Source organism: Phyllobates terribilis, unplaced genomic scaffold (assembly GCF_046119375.1).
Source record: "Phyllobates terribilis strain yellow unplaced genomic scaffold, ASM4611937v1 Scaffold_8__6_contigs__length_399053987, whole genome shotgun sequence".
Taxonomy (NCBI): Eukaryota; Metazoa; Chordata; class Amphibia; order Anura; family Dendrobatidae; genus Phyllobates; species Phyllobates terribilis.
In genome coordinates, this window is record NW_027362768.1 from 183,681,556 (window position 1) to 183,708,830 (window position 27,275).

A 27,275-nucleotide genomic window follows, 5' to 3' on the forward strand; every position below is an offset into this window, starting at 1 on the left:
GAAGGCAGACAGGACAGGGCTCTGTTCACATGGAACAGACTGGAAAATACAGGAAGATGGTTTAGAACACAGGAGGTAGATATGGAGGCAGGGAAAGGGGACAAGCAGAACCAGATACACACAAGGTACTTACAATGAAGTAGCGAGTGGACACAAAACTCATAAACAGAAGTACAGAAACAACGAGTTGGAGTTAGGTGCAGGTTCAGACACTGCAGGAAAAAGGGAAGGTACGGACATAGAGAGAAACAAGAAATGGGCTAGGACACTGTTCAGACAGGAACGGAACCGGGAACAAGACACAGGAACGAGCCTGGGAACTCTGCCCCCAGGGTGGCGGAAACAGACTAGAAGTCAGATATACAGGTAGCGGCCCTGGGTACTCAGCCCCCAGGGTGGCGGGAACAGACTAAAAGTCAGAGGTACAGATAGCGGCCCTGGGTACTCAGCCCCCAGGGTGGCAGAACAGACTAGATACAGGACAGGACTTGGCAACTCAGTTGCAAAAGACAAACTGAGTGAAAGTGTTGCTCAGGCACTTCCTACTGGGTGGAGGGGGTATAAGTATCCAGTGACTCACAGCAATAGGCTGGGGACGCATTGGGACTGTGCACACAGTAGCTATCGGAAACAAGCAGAAAGCCGTGCCGACGCGCTAAGCAATCAGACAAGAGCCATGGGCACAGCAGGTACTGGAGCAAAGAGTGAGGCATGGACTGACAGGTAAGGTTGCGGTCTTGCATGGTGGCAGTTGGTGCACCATGCAAGCACATCGCCAGGTATGTTACAACGTGGAGTTCAGAGTGGTTTAACAAGACTGTTTTAATGCCCCTTGGAAGAGACGTGGAGATCACAGTAGCTTAAAAAGACAGTTTTAATGCCCCTTGGAAGAGACGTGGAGTTCAGAGTGGTTTAACAAGACGGTGTTAATGCCCCTTGGAAGAGACGCGGAGTTCAGAGTGGTTTAACAAGAGGGTTTTAATGCCCCTTGGAAGAGACGCGGAGTTCAGAGTGGTTTAACAAGATGGTTTTAATGCCCCTTGGAAGAGACGCGGAGTTCAGAGTGGTTTAACAAGACGGTTTTAATGCCCCTTGGAAGAGACGTGGAGGTCACAGTAGCCTAACAAGATGGTTTTAATGCCCCTTGGAAGAGACGTGGAGTTCAGAGTGGTTTAATAAGACGGTTTTATTTCCCCTTGGAAGAGACGTGGAGGTCACAGTAGCTTAACAAGATGGTTTTAATGCCCATTGGAAGAGACGTGGAGTTCAGAGTGGTTTAACAAGACGGTTTTAATGCCCCTTGGAAGAGTGGTGGAGGTCACAGTGGAATAAAAAGACAATATCAATGCCCCTTGGAAGAGCGGCGGAGGTCCCAATGGAATAAAAAGACAATATCAATGCCCCTTGGAAGAGTGGTGGAGGTCCCAGTGGAATAAAAGACAATATCAATGACCCTTGGAAGAGACGTGGAGGTCACAGTAGCTTAACAAGATGATTTTAATGCCCCTTACAAGAGCCATGCAGTACAGCATATTAAAAACATTATACCATTATTGGGGAGTGGGTCTCCCATAGTGTTTGCCTATGCCTTCCAAGCAAAAGCTGCCAAAAATTAGGACGGAGGAACTTGCAATACCCCTTACAAGAGCCATGCAGTACAGCATATTAAAAACATTATTCCCATTATTGGGGAGTGGGTCTCCCATAGTCCTTGCCTATGCCTTCCAAGCAAAAGCTGCCAAAAATTAGGATGGAGGAACTTGCAATGCCCCATACAAGAGCCATGCAGTACAGCATATTAAAAACATTATTCCCATTATTGGGGAGTGGGTCTCCCATAGTATTTGCATATGCCTTCCAAGCAAATGCTGCCAAAAATTAGGACGGAGGAACTTGCAATTCTGGCAACACGAACCACGGTCACCCTGGTGGTATAGTGGTAGTGGAGGCTGACGATAAGGAGAAGTGCAAAAAACAGCTGAAATGAGGAAGCGTATACCTATGTGTGGGTGTGAAGCGGTGCATGGGAATACACCTCCCGAAATAACACAGTGGATTTAACTTTATGTTACTCTGCTGTCATTTGGTGGTGATGAGAAGTCTGGCCCAATCCAGCCCTTGTTCATTTTGATAAGGGTCAGCTTGTCAGCATTGTCAGTTGACAGGCGAGTGCGCTTATCAGTTATAATTCCCCCAGCAGCACTAAAAACACGCTCCGATAACACGCTAGCGGCAGGGCAGGCCAGGACCTCCAAGGCGTACAGAGCGAGGAGGACACTGATACGGTCGGCAAGGTACTCCCTCACCATCTTTTGAAACTTTCCACTCCTTGCGAGAAAACTATCCCAGAACGTTGACAGTGTTCCCCTGCCTCTGCTGAATTGGAGTTGTGTCTCTCTCGCCTGTAAGCCTTGGTTGGGCAAAGAACTGTGACCTCTGCCGCTAGCGTGTTCAGATGGGAATTTTTTTAACAGTTCTGCAGCAAGGGCCTTCTGGTACTGCCCCATTTTTGTAGACCTCTCCACCTCAGGAATAAGAGAGTGAAATTTCTCCTTGTAGCGGGGGTCTAAAAGTGTCACCAACCAGTAATGACTTTCACCCAACAATTTGACAACGCGAGGGTCACGGTTAAGGCAGCGAACCATAAAGTCAACCATGCGTGCCAGACTGGTAACGGGCAAGACTTCCGTGTCCCCACCAAGATGACGACTGACCATGCTCTCCTCCTCCTCATCCTCAACCCTGTCCTCAGGCCACCCACGTTGAACGGTATGACAGTTGTACAGGTACTATCGTCTACAGCGCATTATACCAGCTCCTGTTCTTCCTCCTCCTCCTCCTCTTCCTCATTGTCCCCCAATGCACATTGGGATCAGATGAGGCTGGACTGTGTGTAATCGCCCGCTACGGCTTCTTGATCCATCTCATCATACTCTGGCTGCAATGCCTGCTCTTTAATTCTCTGCAGAGGGCGTTGCAAAAGACAGACAAGTGGGATGCTGACGCTAATGATGATGTCAGGATGGTACATATGTCAGACATCCAGGTCCACTCCTGAGGTCTTATGTGTGGACTCTGACCAAAATATCGAAGGCCTTGTTGCAGCTTGTACTCCACAACTGCTCTCTTCTGCTCACAAATCCTTTGCAACATGTGGAGGGTAGAGTTCCAACGTGTGGGGACATCACATACCAGTCGGTGTGCCGGAAGCTGCAAACGCTGCTGCAACACAGCAAGGGCAGTGGAAGCTGTAGCCGACTTCCAAAAATGAGCTGACAGGTGGCGTACTTTGACGAGCAGATCTGGCAACTCGGGGTACAATTTAAGAGACCGCTGAACCACGAGGTTAAGCACATGAGCCAGGTATGGTACGTGTGTAATTTCGCCTCGCCTCAGAGCCGCCACCAGGTTATGGCCATTGTCACACACAACCATGCCTGGATGTAGGTTCAGCGGTCTCAGCCACAGATCTGCCTGCTCTTTCACAGCTGTCCACAACTCACAAGCAGTGTGAGGTTTATCACCTAAGCTTATGAGTTTCAGCACAGCCTGTTGCCACTTGGCTGAGGCAGTACTGCAGTGCTTCCAGCTTGTAACTGATGTGGTGATATCTGAGATGGACGCTGAACATGAGGAGGAGGAGGAGGATGATGCACAGGAGCTGTACACTGTGGGGGCAGCTCTGGATGACATAGGGCCCACAATCCTCGATGTGGGGAGGATGAGTTCTGTCCCAAGGTCCGACTGGGTCCCGGCTTCCACTATGTTTACCCAGTGTGCCGTCAGGGAGATGTACCGTCCCTGGCCACAAGCACTTGTCCACGTGTTTGTTGTCAGGTGGACTCTCCCAGTAACTGCGTTGTTGAGGGCACGGCAGATGTTTTGGGACACGTGCTTGTGTAGTGCGGGGATGGCACACGGGGAAAAATAGTGTCGGCTGGGGACCGAGTACCGAGGGACAGCCACCGCCATAAGGTTGCGGAAGGATTCCGTCTCCACCAACCTAAAAGGCAGCATTTCCAACGCAAGCAGTTGTGAAATGTGCGAATTTAGGACTGTGGCCTGTGGGCCGTTGGCTGCGAATTTGCGCTTTCGTTCAAAGGTCTGGGATATGGACAATTGAACGCTGCGGTGGGACGTGGGCGTGGACGTTGATGCTGTTTCTAGAGAAACTGCCATAACAAGTGAAGACTGAGAGGAGGGGGCATCTTTGCATACAGTATGGAGAGGGGATTGCCTTGCACGCACAACAGGGGGTTCTCTTACATGCACAACAGCGGAAGAAGCAGTGGTGACACCCGCTGACACTGGTCGTGGACCCTGGGGTTCGCCCCACAAAGTCGCGTGCTTTGCTGACATGTGCCTGATCATGTTGGTGGTGGTCAGGCTGGCAACGTCCCTTGTGTTGGTGTTACGGGGAATGGTTGCCCGCCTTCTGTCTGCGGCCACCACACTGCTTCTTCCTGCCTGTTGGGGTACTCTGCCTCCCTCCCCCTCTGTGCTGCTGGCCTCGCTCTGCGTGTCCTCCTGCCACATTGGGTCAGTTACTAGATCATCCACCACCTCCTCCTCTTCCACTTCCGCACCACGGTCCTCCTCCTCACTTCGTGGCAATTGTGTCTCGTCATCGTCCTCTTGTGACAAATTGCCAGCGTCGCCTTCCTGTGGCCGTGACTGTTCAAATATTTGGCCATCGCTACATGGAATCTCCAAAAGGTTAATAAGACGCGTATTTGTACAGTCTGACTGAGGGAAAAAAAAAAAAAAAAAAAAGAGTATTTAGATGAAAAAAAAGGATTTTTCCTGGCCCCTGAGACCTGGGGCTAAGTCTAGCAATTTGAGCAGCAGAAGTACACAGGACTGTGATGCAGTGTTTGCTGGTATAACCACTGCGTCTCCTATACAGCCTGCCTGCCTGCCTGATATCTGGGATGGATATTAGTCCTGAGAAGGACTGTTTGTTTGATTTTGCAGGCTTTAGAGACCCTACACTACCTATTTTGCAGTATAAATCTCTCCCTAGCTCAGCAGCACTCTCCCTTCACGGTCTGATCCGGAGCGACTGTGTCCAAGATGGCGTTGCCTGGTTTTAAATACTCGAGGTGACGCTGTGCGGCCAGCCAATCACTGTAATGCCCACAAACAACATGGCTGCAGCATTACAGTGACTGGCTGGCAATCCCTGCATGTTCATTGGCTCTGTAAAGAGCACCAAAGCAGGGCAGAGACCCGAGCTCCCGCCCATGTAACGTGAAAATGCTCGGTGCTCGCCGAACATCCCGAGTAGTGAGATGCTCGGGCGAGTACTGAGCAGTGTCGAGCATGTTCGCTCAACACTAGTTGTTGCTCCTCAACAGTGCAAAGCAAGAGATTTGATTTGGCTGTATGAGAGACCTCTGACGGGGATCTAAGGGGTAACGTTTATCTTTGTGTAGTGTGATATTCCTGGCATGCCAGTGTTAGATCACATGCTTTGCACTGATGAGAGGCAGCACCTGCAAATTGAGATTTTAATTTGGATTATGTGGCAAGGCTCGTTAAAGGGTCGATATTGACTTTTTGGATTGCTATTTCCAATAGGTGGCTATAAAATTCAAGTCCTCGTCCTCTGTGAAGAGGCAATTTGCATATTTTATTTCTCAGATGAGCATGCATGGCCTATAAGTGTACTTACACCGGCATATCAGGCATGTGACTCCTTACAAGGAGAAATATTACCTCTTAGATTAATTGGTCTAAGACATCTGAATAACAAAAGTTGTCATTGAAAAATGAAGACTTCAAAAAGATAGACAACTTAAGAAAGTGGCGCAAAACCTATAGAGAATAAGGAGTAAGTACAAAAAGAGACTAAAAAGGAGGAAATTACTGCAAAAAAAGTGGAAAAATGGCAATGAGGAATTAGGGCCATGGTCTTTGTCTACAAGTCCTGGAAGAAACTAAACTGTTTCCAGGTAAGAGATCAGTGTCTACCCCTTTATCTGATTCTGCTCTCGCTCCTTCTTCTCTCTTTCTTACCTGAAATAGCCGCCAGCTAATCCGGTCTTGCACAACAACATGGAATGTTCCCGTCTATTTCTCTGTGTAGAGAAATGAAGGCACGGAACACTGTGAATCCCGGTAAGTGACACAAATCCACAAAGAAACGGCTTATTGCTGTAGAATATAAGACGTCTGCGGGAACATGGCGAGTTCATCGCTTTACTAGAGAACATTCTTGCTTTTACACAGACCATGAACCTAGAACATCTTGTACCAAACACCAGTAAACCTTGACCTGGAAAAAAACTGCTTCAAGTGCTGGAAGAACAACTTGTAACACACAGAACAATAAAACGTTGCCTATCGTGCTGTTATTGTGGCTTTAATATTGTATCCGAAAACAAATAGGTAATAACAATAAATAGTAGAAAAATAATAACTAATATTAATTTAAAAAAAAAGGAAAGGTAAGATAAATATATAAGAAACATAAAAAATAACATTAAAAATTATATAATTTATTGTTATTACTATTGAAATATAATCAATAGAAATCACAATTCTAATTCTGATAACATCGTAAAAAAAAAAATCTCCATAGTAATAATAAAAGAAATATATGCAGAACATCCATCAAAACAAGCCATCAGCCTCAGAATCGGTACCTTATGGCACTGATATCATGTTATCTCAGAGTGAAATCATCCATATTTTAGTAGCTTCACTTCTCTTTTGTATTAATGCAAATTAATTGCATGAAGAAATAGGTCATCATTAAATGATATGTAACATTCTGGAACGGCGAAGTTTCAGCTCCCACTGACAAAAATCAGCTGAAAATTTACATATGGTGTAAAAAAAAATCAATTTATAAACAAATACCAGTAAAAGCCAACCTATAATTTCACTAAAAAAATTATTCCAATCAGGGGCATACAGCACGTAGCAGAAGACCATGTGGCGACTATGGGGTGCAAGAGCCAGAGGGGCCCAGCTCAATTCAGCACATATTACTTATCACTTGTAGGTGGCTGTTAGGGATGTCACACTGCCGGGGAGAACCATCATTCTGTGTGGGAGGCCTTCATAATGTGTGGGGGGCCATAATACTTAGTCGGAGCTGTGGGGCTATTATTCTGTTTGTGGGGGGCATCATAATGTGTTGAGTCTGGAATGCCCATCATGTTGTGTGGGGACATTATACTGTGTGCGGAGAATACACACAGGAGAGCTGACAGATCCTCTATATACTACACCACACAGGAGAGCTGACACATCCTCTATATACTACACCACACAGGAGAGCCGACAGATCCTCTATATACTACACCACACAGGAGAGCTGACACATCCTCTATATACTACACTACACAGGAGAGCTGACACATCCTCTATATACTACACCACACAGGAGAGCGGACAGATCCTCTATATACTACACCACACAGGAGAGCCGACACATCCTCTATATACTACACTACACAGGAGAGCTGACAGATCCTCTATATACTACACCACACAGGAGAGCTGACACATCCTCTATATACTACACTACACAGGAGAGCTGACACATCCTCTATATACTACACCACACAGGAGAGCGGACAGATCCTCTATATACTACACCACACAGGAGAGCCGACACATCCTCTATATACTACACTACACAGGAGAGCTGACAGATCCTCTATATACTACACCACACAGGAGAGCTGACACACCCTCTATATACTACACCACACAGGAGAGCTGACACATCCTCTATATACTACACCACACAGGAGAGCCGACACATCCTCTATATACTACACCACACAGGAGAGCGGACAGATCCTCTATATACTACACCACACAGGAGAGCTGACACATCCTCTATATACTACACCACACAGGAGAGCGGACAGATCCTCTATATACTACACCACACAGGAGAGCTGACAGATCCTCTATATACTACACCACACAGGAGAGCTGACAGATCCTCTATATACTACACCACACAGGAGAGCTGACAGATCCTCTATATACTACACCACACAGGAGAGCTGACAGATCCTCTATATACTACACCACACAGGAGAGCTGACACATCCTCTATATACTACACCACACAGGAGAGCTGACAGATCCTCTATATACTACACCACACAGGAGAGCTGACACATCCTCTATATACTACACCACACAGGAGAGCTGACAGATCCTCTATATACTACACCACACAGGAGAGCTGACAGATCCTCTATATACTACACCACACAGGAGAGCCGACACATCCTCTATATACTACACCACACAGGAGAGCTGACAGATCCTCTATATACTACACCACACAGGAGAGCCGACACATCCTCTATATACTACACCACACAGGAGAGCTGACACATCCTCTATATACTACACCACACAGGAGAGCCGACACATCCTCTATATACTACACCACACAGGAGAGCTGACACATCCTCTATATACTACACCACTCAGGAGAGCCGACAGATCCTCTATATACTACACCACTCAGGAGAGCCGACAGATCCTCTATATACTACACCACACAGGAGAGCTGACACATCCTCTATATACTACACCACACAGGAGAGCTGACAGATCCTCTATATACTACACCACACAGGAGAGCTGACACATCCTCTATATACTACACCACACAGGAGAGCTGACACATCCTCTATATACTACACCACACAGGAGAGCTGACAGATCCTCTATATACTACACCACACAGGAGAGCTGACACATCCTCTATATACTACACCACACAGGAGAGCTGACAGATCCTCTATATACTACACCACACAGGAGAGCTGACACATCCTCTATATACTACACCACACAGGAGAGCCGACAGATCCTCTATATACTACACCACTCAGGAGAGCCGACAGATCCTCTATATACTACACCACACAGGAGAGCTGACAGATCCTCTATATACTACACCACACAGGAGAGCTGACACATCCTCTATATACTACACCACACAGGAGAGCTGACAGATCCTCTATATACTACACCACACAGGAGAGCCGACACATCCTCTATATACTACACCACACAGGAGAGCTGACAGATCCTCTATATACTACACCACACAGGAGAGCTGACAGATCCTCTATATACTACACCACACAGGAGAGCTGACAGATCCTCTATATACTACACCACACAGGAGAGCTGACACATCCTCTATATACTACACCACACAGGAGAGCCGACAGATCCTCTATATACTACACCACTCAGGAGAGCCGACAGATCCTCTATATACTACACCACACAGGAGAGCTGACAGATCCTCTATATACTACACCACACAGGAGAGCTGACACATCCTCTATATACTACACCACACAGGAGAGCTGACAGATCCTCTATATACTACACCACACAGGAGAGCCGACACATCCTCTATATACTACACCACACAGGAGAGCTGACACATCCTCTATATACTACACCACACAGGAGAGCTGACAGATCCTCTATATACTACACCACACAGGAGAGCCGACACATCCTCTATATACTACACCACACAGGAGAGCTGACACATCCTCTATATACTACACCACACAGGAGAGCGGACACATCCTCTATATACTACACCACACAGGAGAGCTGACACATCCTCTATATACTACACCACACAGGAGAGCTGACAGATCCTCTATATACTACACCACACAGGAGAGCTGACAGATCCTCTATATACTACACCACACAGGAGAGCCGACACATCCTCTATATACTACACCACACAGGAGAGCCGACACATCCTCTATATACTACACCACACAGGAGAGCCGACACATCCTCTATATACTACACCACACAGGAGAGCTGACAGATCCTCTATATACTACACCACACAGGAGAGCCGACACATCCTCTATATACTACACCACACAGGAGAGCCGACACATCCTCTATATACTACACCACACAGGAGAGCTGACAGATCCTCTATATACTACACCACACAGGAGAGCCGACACATCCTCTATATACTACACCACACAGGAGAGCTGACACATCCTCTATATACTACACCACACAGGAGAGCTGACACATCCTCTATATACTACACCACACAGGAGAGCTGACAGATCCTCTATATACTACACCACACAGGAGAGCCGACACATCCTCTATATACTACACCACACAGGAGAGCCGACAGATCCTGTATATACTACACCACACAGGAGAGCCGACACATCCTCTATATACTACACCACACAGGAGAGCTGACAGATCCTCTATATACTACACCACACAGGAGAGCTGACACATCCTCTATATACTACACCACACAGGAGAGCTGACACATCCTCTATATACTACACCACACAGGAGAGCTGACAGATCCTCTATATACTACACCACACAGGAGAGCTGACAGATCCTCTATATACTACACCACACAGTAGAGCTGACAGATCCTCTATATACTACACCACACAGGAGAGCTGACAGATCCTCTATATACTACACCACACAGAAGAGCTGACAGATCCTCTATATACTACACCACACAGAAGAGCTGACAGATCCTCTATATACTACACCACACAGGAGAGCTGACACATCCTCTATATACTACACCACACAGGAGAGCTGACACATCCTCTATATACTACACCACACAGGAGAGCTGACAGATCCTCTATATACTACACCACACAGGAGAGCTGACAGATCCTCTATATACTACACCACACAGGAGAGCTGACACATCCTCTATATACTACACCACACAGGAGAGCTGACACATCCTCTATATACAACACCACACAGGAGAGCTGACACATCCTCTATATACTACACCACACAGGAGAGCTGACACATCCTCTATATACTACACCACACAGGAGAGCTGACACATCCTCTATATACTACACCACACAGGAGAGCTGACAGATCCTCTATATACTACACCACACAGGAGAGCCGACACATCCTCTATATACTACACCACACAGGAGAGCTGACAGATCCTCTATATACAACACCACACAGGAGAGCTGACACATCCTCTATATACTACACCACACAGGAGAGCTGACACATCCTCTATATACTACACCACACAGGAGAGCTGACAGATCCTCTATATACTACACCACACAGGAGAGCCGACACATCCTCTATATACTACACCACACAGGAGAGCTGACACATCCTCTATATACAACACCACACAGGAGAGCTGACACATCCTCTATATACTACACCACACAGGAGAGCTGACACATCCTCTATATACTACACCACACAGGAGAGCTGACAGATCCTCTATATACTACACCACACAGGAGAGCCGACACATCCTCTATATACTACACCACACAGGAGAGCTGACAGATCCTCTATATACTACACCACACAGTAGAGCTGACAGATCCTCTATATACTACACCACACAGGAGAGCTGACAGATCCTCTATATACTACACCACACAGGAGAGCTGACACATCCTCTATATACTACACCACACAGGAGAGCTGACACATCCTCTATATACTACACCACACAGGAGAGCTGACAGATCCTCTATATACTACACCACACAGTAGAGCTGACAGATCCTCTATATACTACACCACACAGGAGAGCTGACAGATCCTCTATATACTACACCACACAGGAGAGCTGACAGATCCTCTATATACTACACCACACAGGAGAGCCGACACATCCTCTATATACTACACCACACAGGAGAGCTGACAGATCCTCTATATACTACACCACACAGGAGAGCTGACACATCCTCTATATACTACACCACACAGGAGAGCTGACACATCCTCTATATACTACACCACACAGGAGAGCTGACAGATCCTCTATATACTATACCACACAGGAGAGCTGACACATCCTCTATATACTACACCACACAGGAGAGCTGACACATCCTCTATATACTACACCACACAGGAGAGCCGACACATCCTCTATATACTACACCACACAGGAGAGCTGACAGATCCTCTATATACTATACCACACAGGAGAGCTGACACATCCTCTATATACTACACCACACAGGAGAGCTGACACATCCTCTATATACTACACCACACAGGAGAGCCGACACATCCTCTATATACTACACCACACAGGAGAGCTGACAGATCCTCTATATACTACACCACACAGGAGAGCCGACACATCCTCTATATACTACACCACACAGGAGAGCCGACAGATCCTGTATATACTACACCACACAGGAGAGCCGACACATCCTCTATATACTACACCACACAGGAGAGCTGACAGATCCTCTATATACTACACCACACAGGAGAGCTGACACATCCTCTATATACTACACCACACAGGAGAGCTGACACATCCTCTATATACTACACCACACAGGAGAGCTGACAGATCCTCTATATACTACACCACACAGGAGAGCTGACAGATCCTCTATATACTACACCACACAGTAGAGCTGACAGATCCTCTATATACTACACCACACAGGAGAGCTGACAGATCCTCTATATACTACACCACACAGAAGAGCTGACAGATCCTCTATATACTACACCACACAGGAGAGCTGACACATCCTCTATATACTACACCACACAGGAGAGCTGACACATCCTCTATATACTACACCACACAGGAGAGCTGACAGATCCTCTATATACTACACCACACAGGAGAGCTGACAGATCCTCTATATACTACACCACACAGTAGAGCTGACAGATCCTCTATATACTACACCACACAGGAGAGCTGACAGATCCTCTATATACTACACCACACAGAAGAGCTGACAGATCCTCTATATACTACACCACACAGAAGAGCTGACAGATCCTCTATATACTACACCACACAGGAGAGCTGACACATCCTCTATATACTACACCACACAGGAGAGCTGACACATCCTCTATATACTACACCACACAGGAGAGCTGACAGATCCTCTATATACTACACCACACAGGAGAGCTGACAGATCCTCTATATACTACACCACACAGGAGAGCTGACACATCCTCTATATACTACACCACACAGGAGAGCTGACACATCCTCTATATACAACACCACACAGGAGAGCTGACACATCCTCTATATACTACACCACACAGGAGAGCTGACACATCCTCTATATACTACACCACACAGGAGAGCTGACACATCCTCTATATACTACACCACACAGGAGAGCTGACAGATCCTCTATATACTACACCACACAGGAGAGCCGACACATCCTCTATATACTACACCACACAGGAGAGCTGACAGATCCTCTATATACAACACCACACAGGAGAGCTGACACATCCTCTATATACTACACCACACAGGAGAGCTGACACATCCTCTATATACTACACCACACAGGAGAGCTGACAGATCCTCTATATACTACACCACACAGGAGAGCCGACACATCCTCTATATACTACACCACACAGGAGAGCTGACACATCCTCTATATACAACACCACACAGGAGAGCTGACACATCCTCTATATACTACACCACACAGGAGAGCTGACACATCCTCTATATACTACACCACACAGGAGAGCTGACAGATCCTCTATATACTACACCACACAGGAGAGCCGACACATCCTCTATATACTACACCACACAGGAGAGCTGACAGATCCTCTATATACTACACCACACAGTAGAGCTGACAGATCCTCTATATACTACACCACACAGGAGAGCTGACAGATCCTCTATATACTACACCACACAGGAGAGCTGACACATCCTCTATATACTACACCACACAGGAGAGCTGACACATCCTCTATATACTACACCACACAGGAGAGCTGACAGATCCTCTATATACTACACCACACAGTAGAGCTGACAGATCCTCTATATACTACACCACACAGGAGAGCTGACAGATCCTCTATATACTACACCACACAGGAGAGCCGACACATCCTCTATATACTACACCACACAGGAGAGCTGACAGATCCTCTATATACTATACCACACAGGAGAGCTGACACATCCTCTATATACTACACCACACAGGAGAGCTGACACATCCTCTATATACTACACCACACAGGAGAGCCGACACATCCTCTATATACTACACCACACAGGAGAGCTGACAGATCCTCTATATACTACACCACACAGGAGAGCCGACACATCCTCTATATACTACACCACACAGGAGAGCCGACAGATCCTGTATATACTACACCACACAGGAGAGCCGACACATCCTCTATATACTACACCACACAGGAGAGCTGACAGATCCTCTATATACTACACCACACAGGAGAGCTGACACATCCTCTATATACTACACCACACAGGAGAGCTGACACATCCTCTATATACTACACCACACAGGAGAGCTGACAGATCCTCTATATACTACACCACACAGGAGAGCTGACAGATCCTCTATATACTACACCACACAGTAGAGCTGACAGATCCTCTATATACTACACCACACAGGAGAGCTGACAGATCCTCTATATACTACACCACACAGAAGAGCTGACAGATCCTCTATATACTACACCACACAGGAGAGCTGACACATCCTCTATATACTACACCACACAGGAGAGCTGACACATCCTCTATATACTACACCACACAGGAGAGCTGACAGATCCTCTATATACTACACCACACAGTAGAGCTGACAGATCCTCTATATACTACACCACACAGGAGAGCTGACACATCCTCTATATACTACACCACACAGGAGAGCTGACAGATCCTCTATATACTACACCACACAGGACAGATCCTCTATATACTACACCACACAGGACAGATCCTCTATATACTACACCACACAGGAGAGCTGACACATCCTCTATATACTACACCACACAGGAGAGCTGACAGATCCTCTATATACTACACCACACAGGAGAGCTGACAGATCCTCTATATACTACACCACACAGGAGAGCTGACACATCCTCTATATACTACACCACACAGGAGAGCTGACACATCCTCTATATACTACACCACACAGGAGAGCTGACAGATCCTCTATATACTACACCACACAGGAGAGCTGACAGATCCTCTATATACTACACCACACAGGAGAGCTGACACATCCTCTATATACTACACCACACAGGAGAGCTGACACATCCTCTATATACTACACCACACAGGAGAGCTGACAGATCCTCTATATACTACACCACACAGGAGAGCTGACACATCCTCTATATACTACACCACACAGGAGAGCTGACACATCCTCTATATACTACACCACACAGGAGAGCTGACAGATCCTCTATATACTACACCACACAGGAGAGCCGACACATCCTCTATATACTACACCACACAGGAGAGCCGACAGATCCTGTATATACTACACCACACAGGAGAGCTGACACATCCTCTATATACTACACCACACAGGAGAGCTGACAGATCCTCTATATACTACACCACACAGGAGAGCTGACACATCCTCTATATACTACACCACACAGGAGAGCTGACACATCCTCTATATACTACACCACACAGGAGAGCTGACAGATCCTCTATATACTACACCACACAGAAGAGCTGACACATCCTCTATATACTACACCACACAGGAGAGCTGACAGATCCTCTATATACTACACCACACAGAAGAGCTGACAGATCCTCTATATACTACACCACACAGGAGAGCTGACACATCCTCTATATACTACACCACACAGGAGAGCTGACACATCCTCTATATACTACACCACACAGGAGAGCTGACAGATCCTCTATATACTACACCACACAGGAGAGCTGACAGATCCTCTATATACTACACCACACAGGAGAGCTGACACATCCTCTATATACTACACCACACAGGAGAGCTGACACATCCTCTATATACTACACCACACAGGAGAGCCGACACATCCTCTATATACTACACCACACAGGAGAGCTGACAGATCCTCTATATACTACACCACACAGGAGAGCCGACACATCCTCTATATACTACACCACACAGGAGAGCCGACAGATCCTGTATATACTACACCACACAGGAGAGCTGACAGATCCTCTATATACTACACCACACAGGAGAGCTGACACATCCTCTATATACTACACCACACAGGAGAGCTGACACATCCTCTATATACTACACCACACAGGAGAGCTGACAGATCCTCTATATACTACACCACACAGGAGAGCTGACAGATCCTCTATATACTACACCACACAGTAGAGCTGACAGATCCTCTATATACTACACCACACAGGAGAGCTGACAGATCCTCTATATACTACACCACACAGGAGAGCCGACACATCCTCTATATACTACACCACACAGGAGAGCTGACAGATCCTCTATATACTACACCACACAGGAGAGCTGACACATCCTCTATATACTACACCACACAGGAGAGCTGACACATCCTCTATATACTACACCACACAGGAGAGCCGACACATCCTCTATATACTACACCACACAGGAGAGCTGACAGATCCTCTATATACTACACCACACAGGAGAGCCGACACATCCTCTATATACTACACCACACAGGAGAGCCGACAGATCCTGTATATACTACACCACACAGGAGAGCTGACAGATCCTCTATATACTACACCACACAGGAGAGCTGACACATCCTCTATATACTACACCACACAGGAGAGCTGACACATCCTCTATATACTACACCACACAGGAGAGCTGACAGATCCTCTATATACTACACCACACAGGAGAGCTGACAGATCCTCTATATACTACACCACACAGTAGAGCTGACAGATCCTCTATATACTACACCACACAGGAGAGCTGACAGATCCTCTATATACTACACCACACAGGAGAGCCGACACATCCTCTATATACTACACCACACAGGAGAGCTGACAGATCCTCTATATACTACACCACACAGGAGAGCTGACACATCCTCTATATACTACACCACACAGGAGAGCCGACACATCCTCTATATACTACACCACACAGGAGAGCTGACACATCCTCTATATACTACACCACACAGGAGAGCCGACAGATCCTCTATATACTACACCACACAGGAGAGCTGACACATCCTCTATATACTACACCACACAGGAGAGCCGACAGATCCTCTATATACTACACCACACAGGAGAGCTGACACATCCTCTATATACTACACCACACAGGAGAGCAGACACATCCTCTATATACTACACCACACAGGAGAGCTGACACATCCTCTATATACTACACCACACAGGAGAGCTGACACATCCTCTATATACTACACCACACAGGAGAGCGGACAGATCCTCTATATACTACACCACACAGGAGAGCCGACACATCCTCTATATACTACACCACACAGGAGAGCCGACACATCCTCTATATACTACACCACACAGGAGAGCCGACACATCCTCTATATACTACACCACACAGGAGAGCCGACACATCCTCTATATACTACACCACACAGGAGAGCTGACACATCCTCTATATACTACACCACACAGGAGAGCCGACAGATCCTCTATATACTACACCACACAGGAGAGCTGACACATCCTCTATATACTACACCACACAGGAGAGCCGACACATCCTCTATATACTACACCACACAGGAGAGCTGACACATCCTCTATATACTACACCACACAGGAGAGCTGACAGATCCTCTATATACTACACCACACAGGAGAGCTGACACATCCTCTATATACTACACCACACAGGAGAGCTGACAGATCCTCTATATACTACACCACACAGGAGAGCTGACAGATCCTCTATATACTACACCACACAGGAGAGCCGACAGATCCTCTATATACTACACCACACAGGAGAGCGGACACATCCTCTATATACTACACCACACAGGAGAGCTGACAGATCCTCTATATACTACACCACACAGGAGAGCGGACACATCCTCTATATACTACACCACACAGGAGAGCGGACACATCCTCTATATACTACACCACACAGGAGAGCTGACAGATCCTCTATATACTACACCACACAGGAGAGCTGACACATCCTCTATATACTACACCACACAGGAGAGCGGACACATCCTCTATATACTACACCACACAGGAGAGCTGACAGATCCTCTATATACTACACCACACAGGAGAGCTGACAGATCCTCTATATACTACACCACACAGGAGAGCTGACACATCCTCTATATACTACACCACACAGGAGAGCTGACACATCCTCTATATACTACACCACACAGGACACATCCTCTATATACTACACCACACAGGAGAGCTGACAGATCCTCTATATACTACACCACACAGGAGAGCTGACAGATCCTCTATATACTACACCACACAGGAGAGCTGACACATCCTCTATATACTACACCACACAGGAGAGCTGACAGATCCTCTATATACTACACCACACAGGAGAGCTGACAGATCCTCTATATACTACACCACACAGTAGAGCTGACAGATCCTCTATATACTACACCACACAGGAGAGCTGACAGATCCTCTATATACTACACCACACAGGAGAGCCGACACATCCTCTATATACTACACCACACAGGAGAGCCGACACATCCTCTATATACTACACCACACAGGAGAGCTGACAGATCCTCTATATACTACACCACACAGGAGAGCTGACAGATCCTCTATATACTACACCACACAGTAGAGCTGACAGATCCTCTATATACTACACCACACAGGAGAGCTGACAGATCCTCTATATACTACACCACACAGGAGAGCCGACACATCCTCTATATACTACACCACACAGGAGAGCCGACACATCCTCTATATACTACACCACACAGGAGAGCTGACAGATCCTCTATATACTACACCACACAGGAGAGCTGACACATCCTCTATATACTACACCACACAGGAGAGCTGACAGATCCTCTATATACTACACCACACAGGAGAGCCGACACATCCTCTATATACTACACCACACAGGAGAGCCGACAGATCCTCTATATACTACACCACACAGGAGAGCGGACACATCCTCTATATACTACACCACACAGGAGAGCCGACAGATCCTCTATATACTACACCACACAGGAGAGCGGACACATCCTCTATATACTACACCACACAGGAGAGCTGACAGATCCTCTATATACTACACCACACAGGAGAGCTGACACATCCTCTATATACTACACCACACAGTAGAGCCGACAGATCCTCTATATACTACACCACACAGGAGAGCTGACACATCCTCTATATACTACACCACACAGGAGAGCTGACACATCCTCTATATACTACACCACACAGGAGAGCCAACAGATCATCTATATACTACACCACACAGGAGAGCTGACACATCCTCTATATACTACACCACACAGGAGAGCCGACACATCCTCTATATACTACACCACACAGGAGAGCCGACACATCCTCTATATACTACACCACACAGGAGAGCCGACACATCCTCTATATACTACACCACACAGGAGAGCTGACAGATCCTCTATATACTACACCGCACAGGAGAGCTGACAGATCCTCTATATACTACACCACACAGGAGAGCCGACACATCCTCTATATACTACACCACACAGGAGAGCTGACAGATCCTCTATATACTACACCACACAGTAGAGCTGACAGATCCTCTATATACTACACCACACAGGAGAGCTGACAGATCCTCTATATACTACACCACACAGGAGAGCTGACAGATCCTCTATATACTACACCACACAGGAGAGCTGACACATCCTCTATATACTACACCACACAGGAGAGCCAACAGATCATCTATATACTACACCACACAGGAGAGCCGACACATCCTCTATATACTACACCACACAGGAGAGCTGACACATCCTCTATATACTACACCACACAGGAGAGCTGACAGATCCTCTATATACTACACCACACAGTAGAGCTGACACATCCTCTATATACTACACCACACAGGAGAGCTGACAGATCCTCTATATACTACACCACACAGGAGAGCCGACAGATCCTCTATATACTACACCACACAGTAGAGCTGACAGATCCTCTATATACTACACCACACAGGAGAGCTGACACATCCTCTATATACTACACCACACAGGAGAGCTGACAGATCCTCTATATACTACACCACACAGGAGAGCTGACAGATCCTCTATATACTACACCACACAGTAGAGCTGACAGATCCTCTGTATACTACACCACACAGGAGAGCTGACACATCCTCTATATACTACACCACACAGGAGAGCTGACAGATCCTCTATATACTACACCACACAGGAGAACTGACAGATCCTCTATATACTACACCACACAGAAGAGCTGATACATCCTCTATATACTACACCACACAGGAGAGCTGACAGATCCTCTATATACTACACCACACAGGAGAACTGACAGATCCTCTATATACTACACCACACAGGAGAGCTGATACATCCTCTATATACTACACCACACAGGAGAGCTGACACATCCTCTATATACTACACCACACAGGACAGATCCTCTATATACTACACCACACAGGAGAGCCGACAGATCCTCTATATACTACACCACACAGGAGAACTGACAGATCCTCTATATACTACACCACACAGGAGAGCTGACACATCCTCTATATACTACACCACACAGGAGAGCCGACACATCCTCTATATACTACACCACACAGGAGAGCCGACACATCCTCTATATACTACACCATACAGGAGAGCAGACAGATCCTCTATATACTACACCACACAGGAGAGCCGACAGATCCTCTATATACTACACCACACAGGAGAGCCGACAGATCCTCTATATACTACACCATACAGGAGAGCAGACAGATCCTCTATATACTACACCACACAGGAGAGGTGACAGATCCTCTATATACTACACCACACAGGAGAGCCAACAGATCATCTATATACTACACCACACAGGAGAGCTGACAGATCCTCTATATACTACACCACACAGGAGAGCCGACAGATCCTCTATATACTACACCACACAGGAGAGCCAACAGATCATCTATATACTACACCACACAGGAGAGCTGACAGATCCTCTATATACTACACCACACAGGAGAACTGACACATCCTCTATATACTACACCACACAGGAGAGCTGACACATCCTCTATATACTACACCACACAGGAGAGCTGACACATCCTCTATATACTGCACCACACAGGAGAGCTGACACATCCTCTATATACTACACCACACAGGAGAGCTGACAGATCCTCTATATACTACACCACACAGGAGAGCCGACAGATCCTCTATATACTACACCACACAGGAGAGCTGACAGATCCTCTATATACTACACCACACAGGAGAGCCGACAGATCATCTATATACTACACCACACAGGAGAGCTGACAGATCCTCTATATACTACACCACACAGGAGAGCTGACAGATCCTCTATATACTACACCACACAGGAGAGCCGACAGATCCTCTATATACTACACCACACAGGAGAGCTGACACATCCTCTATATACTGCACCACACAGGAGAGCTGACACATCCTCTATATACTACACCACACAGGAGAGCTGACAGATTCTCTATATACTACACCACACAGGAGAGCCGACAGATCCTCTATATACTACACCACACAGGAGAGCTGACAGATCCTCTATATACTACACCACACAGGAGAGCCGACAGATCCTCTATATACTACACCACACAGGAGAGCTGACAGATCCTCTATATACTACACCACACAGGAGAGCCGACACATCCTCTATATACTACACCACACAGGAGAGCTGACAGATCATCTATATACTACACCACACAGGAGAGCCAACAGATCATCTATATACTACACCACACAGGAGAGCTGACAGATCCTCTATATACTACACCACACAGGAGAGCTGACAGATCCTCTATATACTACACCACACAGGAGAGCCGACAGATCATCTATATACTACACCACACAGGAGAGCTGACAGATCCTCTATATACTACACCACACAGGAGAGCTGACAGATCCTCTATATACTACACCACACAGGAGAGCCGACACATCCTCTATATACTACACCACACAGGAGAACTGACAGATCCTCTATATACTACACCACACAGGAGAACTGACACATCCTCTATATACTACACCACACAGGAGAGCTGACACATCCTCTATATACTACACCACACAGGAGAGCTGACACATCCTCTATATACAGTCATGGCCAAAAGTATTGAGAATGAGACAAATAGTAATTTTTCCAAAGTTTACTGCTTCATTTTTTGTAATGGCAATTTGCATATACTCCTGAATGTCAAAGAGTGATCAGCTTAACAGCAATTACTGTACTTGCAAAGTCAATATTTGCCCAGAAAATGAACTTTAACCCCCAAAACACATTTCAACATCATTGCAGTCCTGCCTTAAAAGGAGCAGTTAACATCGTTTTAGTGATTGATCCATTAACACAGGTGTGGGTGTTGATGAGGACAGGGCTGGCGATCAATCAGTCATGATTAAGTAAGAATGACATCACCGGACACTTTAAAAGGAGGCTGATTCTTGGTATCATTGTTTCTCTTCAGTTAACCATGGTTATCTCTAAAGAAACATGTGCAGCCATCATTGCACTGCACAAAAATGGCCTAACAGGGAAGAGTATCGCAGCTACAAAGATTGCACCTCAGTCAACAATCTATCGCATCATCAAGAACTTCAAGGAGAGAGCTTCCATTGTTGTCAAAAAGGCTCCAGGGCGCCCAAGAAAGACCAGCAAGCGCCAGGACCGTATCTTAAAACTGTTTCAGCTGCGGGATCGGACTACCAGCAGTGCCGAGCTTGCTCAGGAATGGCAGCAGGCTGGTGTGAGTGCTTCTGCACGCACTGTGAGGCGGAAACTCTTTGAGCAAGGGCTGGTTTCATGGAGGGCAGCAAAGAAGCCACTTCTCTCCAGAAAAAACATCAGGGACCGACTGATATTCTGCAAAAGGTACAGGGAGTGGACTGCTGAGGACTGGGGCAAAGTCATTTTCTCTAATGAATCCCCTTTTCGATTGTTTGGGACATCTGGAAAACAGCTTATTCGGAGAAGAAGAGGTGAGCGCTACCACCAGTTTTGTCTCATGCCAACTGTAAAGCATCCTGAAACCATTCATGTGTGGGGTTGCTTCTCAGCCAAGGGAATCGGCTCACTCACAGTCTTGCCTACAAACACAGCCATGAATAAAGAATGGTACCAGAATGTCATCCAAGAGCAACTTCTCCCAACCGTCCAAGAGCAGTTTGGCGCCCAACAATGCCTTTTCCAGCATTATGGAGCACCTTGCCATAAAGCAAAGGTGATAACTAAATGGCTCATGGAACAAAACATAGAGATTTTGGGTCCATGGCCTGGAAACTCCCCAGATCTTAATCCCATTGAGAACTTGTGGTCAATCATCAAGAGACGGGTGGACAAGCAATAAAGAACAAATTCTGGCAAAATGCAAGCATTGATTATGCAAGAATGGACTGCTATCAGTCAGGATTTGGTCCAAAAGTTGATTGAGAGCATGCCAGGGAGAATTACAGAGGTCTTGAAGAAGACGGGGCAACACTGCAAATATTGACTTGCTGCATTAACTCATTCTAACTGTCAATATAACCTATTGGTACTCATAATATGATTGCAATTATATTTCTGTATGTGATATAAACATCAGACAAACACTAATAAAAACCAGAGGCCAGCAGATCATGTAAAAATATAATTTTGGTGTCATTCTCAAAACTTTTGGCCATGACTGTACTGCACCACACAGGAGAGCTGACACATCCTCTATATACTACACCACACAGGAGAGCTGACAGATCCTCTATATACTACACCACACAGGAGAGCCGACAGATCCTCTATATACTACACCACACAGGAGAGCTGACAGATCCTCTATATACTACACCACACAGGAGAGCCGACACATCCTCTATATACTACACCACACAGGAGAGCCGACAGATCCTCTATATACTACACCACACAGGAGAGCTGACAGATCCTCTATATACTACACCACACAGGAGAGCCGACACATCCTCTATATACTACACCACACAGGAGAGCCGACAGATCCTCTATATACTAGACCACACAGGAGAGCTGACAGATCCTCTATATACTACACCACACAGGAGAGCTGACAGATCCTCTATATACTACACCACACAGGAGAGCTGACACATCCTCTATATACTACACCACACAGGAGAGCCGACAGATCCTCTATATACTACACCACACAGGAGAGCTGACAGATCCTCTATATACTACACCACACAGGAGAGCTGACAGATCCTCTATATACTACACCACACAGGACACATACTCTATATACTACACCACACAGGAGAGCGGCCAGATCCTCTATATACTACACCACACAGGAGAGCTGACACATCCTCTATATACTACACCACACAGGAGAGCTGACAGATCCTCTATATACTACACCACACAGGAGAGCTGACACATCCTCTATATACTACACCACACAGGAGAGCTGACAGATCCTCTATATACTACACCACACAGGAGAGCCGACAGATCCTCTATATACTACACCACACAGGAGAGCTGACAGATCCTCTATATACTACACCACACAGGAGAGCCGACAGATCCTCTATATACTACACCACACAGGAGAGCTGACACATCCTCTATATACTACACCACACAGGAGAGCTGACAGATCCTCTATATACTACACCACACAGGAGAGCCGACAGATCCTCTATATACTACACCACACAGGAGAGCTGACAGATCCTCTATATACTACACCACACAGGAGAGCTGACATATCCTCTATATACTACACCACACAGGAGAGCTGACACATCCTCCATATACTACACCACACAGGAGAGCTGACACATCCTCTATATACTACACCACACAGGAGAGCTGACACATCCTCTATATACTACACCACACAGGAGAGCTGACAGATCCTCTATATACTACACCACACAGGAGAGCCGACAGATCCTCTATATACTACACCACACAGGAGAGCCGACAGATCCTCTATATACTACACCACACAGGAGAGCCGACAGATCCTCTATATACTACACCACACAGGAGAGCTGACAGATCCTCTATATACTACACCACACAGGAGAGCCGACAGATCCTCTATATACTACACCACACAGGAGAGCTGACACATCCTCTATATACTACACCACACAGGAGAGCTGACAGATCCTCTATATACTACACCACACAGGAGAGCCGACAGATCCTCTATATACTACACCACACAGGAGAGCTGACAGATCCTCTATATACTACACCACACAGGAGAGCTGACACATCCTCTATATACTACACCACACAGGAGAGCTGACACATTCTCTATATACTACACCACACAGGAGAGCTGACAGATCCTCTATATACTACACCACACAGGAGAGCTGACACATCCTCTATATACTACACCACACAGGAGAGCCGACAGATCCTCTATATACTACACCACACAGGAGAGCTGACAGATCCTCTATATACTACACCACACAGGAGAGCTGACATATCCTCTATATACTACACCACACAGGAGAGCTGACACATCCTCTATATACTACACCACACAGGAGAGCCGACAGATCCTCTATATACTACACCACACAGGAGAGCCGACAGATCCTCTATATACTACACCACACAGGAGAGCCGACAGATCCTCTATATACTACACCACACAGGAGAGCCGACAGATCCTCTATATACTACACCACACAGTAGAGCTGACAGATCCTCTATATACTACACCACACAGGAGAGCTGACACATCCTCTATATACTACACCACACAGGAGAGCTGACAGATCCTCTATATACTACATCACACAGGAGAGCTGACACATCCTCTATATACTACACCACACAGGAGAGCTGACACATCCTCTATATACTACACCACACAGGAGAGCCGACAGATCCTCTATATACTACACCACACAGGAGAGCTGACAGATCCTCTATATACTACATCACACAGGAGAGCTGACACATCCTCTATATACTACACCACACAGGAGAGCTGACACATCCTCTATATACTACACCACACAGGAGAGCCGACAGATCCTCTATATACTACACCACACAGGAGAGCTGACAGATCCTCTATATACTACACCACACAGGAGAGCGGACACATCCTCTATATACTACACCACACAGGAGAGCCGACAGATCCTCTATATACTACACCACACAGGAGAGCTGACAGATCCTCTATATATTACACCACACAGGAGAGCTGACATATCCTCTATATACTACACCACACAGGAGAGCTGACACATCCTCTATATACTACACCACACAGGAGAGCTGACACATCCTCTATATACTACACCACACAGGAGAGCTGACAGATCCTCTATATACTACACCACACAGGAGAGCCGACACATCCTCTATATACTACACCACACAGGAGAGCCGACGCATCCTCTATATACTACACCACACAGGAGAGCTGACAGATCCTCTATATACTACACCACACAGGAGAGCCGACAGATCCTCTATATACTACACCACACAGGAGAGCTGACACATACTCTATATACTACACCACACAGGAGAGCCGACAGATCCTCTATATACTACATCACACAGGAGAGCTGACACATCCTCTATATACTACACCACACAGGAGAGCTGACAGATCCTCTATATACTACACCACACAGGAGAACTGACACATCCTCTATATACTACACCACACAGGAGAGCTGACACATCCTCTATATACTACACCACACAGGAGAGCTGACAGATCCTCTATATACTACACCACACAGGAGAACTGACACATCCTCTATATACTACACCACACAGGAGAGCTGACACATCCTCTATATACTACACCACACAGGAGAGCGGACACATCCTCTATATACTACACCACACAGGAGAGCGGACTCATCCTCTATATACTACACCACACAGGAGAGCGGACAGATCCTCTATATACTACACCACACAGGAGAGCTGACAGATCCTCTATATACTACACCACACAGGAGAGCTGACAGATCCTCTATATACTACACCACACAGGAGAACTGACACATCCTCTATATACTACACCACACAGGAGAGCTGACACATCCTCTATATACTACAC